A 2,424-nucleotide genomic window follows, 5' to 3' on the forward strand; every position below is an offset into this window, starting at 1 on the left:
GCTTAGCCAGTATAATTTTGATGTTGAATTTGTTAAGGGTGATAAGAACAATTTTGCAGACATGTTGAGTAGGGAATTTCTGTCCGAACATTCAATCCTAAGTCTACATTGCAATTATATCAGGAGAAGAGAAAGCACTGTTGAAATAGAAACACCAAATGGTTGGGTAAGTTATATGCTTGAAATTCCAGTACTTATCCATGATGTAGATTGGTATCCGATCAAAGAGATTAGGCACCGAGAAGATATTCCTTATCTATGGACAGAAACAATGCAAGATGAAATGAATCAAGAATCAGTGGAAGCTTTAGAGTATCTGGAACACATTGACAGCATACACTATACTCTTGAAAGAGATGATGAGGATGATGATCGAATGACAAGTTGCCACATCACACTTCGAAGGTTTGATAACCATCTTCATCAGGAAAATTATGACCCCGACAGGCAAAAGGAATCCTTCTTTACAGCTATGAACCTCCAAAATTGCTCAGCCAACTTATTTTATTCTATACAGTCCTCATTCATATTTGAAGGTATGACAGCAGAAGCCTTAGAACGAGAAGACCCCACGCCAGATTGGTTCATTGAGTGGTGGCAAATATATGGACTCTCGGCCTTGGTCATAAAGCCGTATACACTACACATGCTTAAAATTCCTGGTTTTAGTGAACCAAGATCCCATATGAATGGTATAACATACAAGACTGTCGAAGACATTGCTGACATAAATGATTTTTCTTTCTTGCAAGCAATCCGACGTTGCGGTCACATCAGATGGTTTGTCACAAATCAATACAAGGCAAGGACGATATCTTCCAGTACCAATTATGAAGATTTCCACCATCAGGTTGATATCTCATCAAATCCTTTCCAACCCATCAACTTTATGGAACCACCTAATAGGAACAGTTCGCAAATGTGGGAATCAGAGAAAGAAATAAGAGTGCAGTACTTTAATAATTCGCTGATTGAAAGGTTTAGATATCAGCATTACACACATCCAAAAATAGAATATTACACAATGGATTAAGTGTTGTCTTTCTGGCCGACTATGGCGCCGGACGAGCTTTCGTGGATTCCCTCGCCCTGGAATCTCCACTTTGTACAAACCGAGATTTGCATATCTCGTCCTTTAGTCATTCCAGTCTTTCGAGGGTTCTCGTTTGAAAATATCCTCTGTGTAAATAACGTATGTACAAAGATTCGGTCCCCACATGCCTACGGCTCTCTGTAAAAAGAGTAGGGACGAGATAACATAGGATGATATTTTCCTATGCTCGAATCTTGCTTTCAGCAGACAAGTCCCAACCTGTCCATTTTTGCTTTTGAGTCATCAGTCTGTACATAGTCCATTCATGGATGCTTGTTCCCTTCCAGCTTATAAATAAGAGCTAGCTGCGAAGTAAGATTCATTCGTGTTTGGAGAGAGTCTTGAGTCTTGAATCTTGTGTTTAGAGTTTTTGGAGTCGAGTGATTTTCCTGCTCTGCATCTGCGGACCATAGTGTCTGATCTGCTTGCATCACGAAAATATTCACTCAGGTCTTGTAGGTCTGGTTTGGAAGCCTGCGCATCAGTGTGCTCGGCACTGGTGAGAACCTAAAGTGGCTGAACCAATAAGGAAAAGTCTATAAATCTGTGAGTCTGTGAAATTTCTGAGGCAGAGTCTGTTTATTGCCAGGTAGCTTCCGGTAATACTTGTTCCTTGCGGACGGTAGAAAGTCCGGTAAATGCAATGACAGTCGATCTCTGTAAAGAAAACATCTTTATGTAAAGTCTGCATCCATATAATAAAATTCCACGAGTTCATATTTCCGCAAGCTTGCAGTGTTAATTTATCTTTGTGAAAGGTCTAGTGTTGAATGGTATCAGAGCCAGTAGTATTGTTTGAGTGAATCTTTGCTGTGAGATATTGTTTGAGTAGATCGCGAATTCGCTTGAGTCCTGAATAGCGTTTGAGCCCATTGTTGCCGGTCTTGGCCTTGGAGGGTGTTGAAGACGTTGGACGAGAATTCTTACTTCGGTACGCGAGGAAGCCACAATTTCTCCTTCAGAAGAAAGCCGCAATTCCACTTTCATCATTTTCTGCAAGTCTTTGAATGGGTATTTATCTTTCTTAAATCTACAATGGATGCATCTAGAAATTCATCTGCTAAATCCTCTGAGTCTATGGGAATATTTGGAACAAAGAATTTTAAATCTATAAAGACTGAAGATGAACTAAGATCTGGTTTAGAAGGTTTATGTCGATCTGAATCTACTTCTAGTAATTCTGTAATAATTGAGCAAGAAGAAACAAACCCTGCTGTAAACTGGAAACTTCCACCAGTCTCTCCTCAGGATGTTTATCGAGGACTTTCTTCTTTTAATTTCCGTGCCCTTAGCCAGATAAAAATAAAAGAAAAATCCATTAAAGCTGACTT

Source organism: Pinus tabuliformis, chromosome 1_1 (genome assembly GCF_031772625.1).
Source record: "Pinus tabuliformis cultivar Carrire ecotype Pingquan chromosome 1_1, CPIR1, whole genome shotgun sequence".
In the NCBI taxonomy this organism is placed as follows: domain Eukaryota; kingdom Viridiplantae; phylum Streptophyta; class Pinopsida; order Pinales; family Pinaceae; genus Pinus; species Pinus tabuliformis.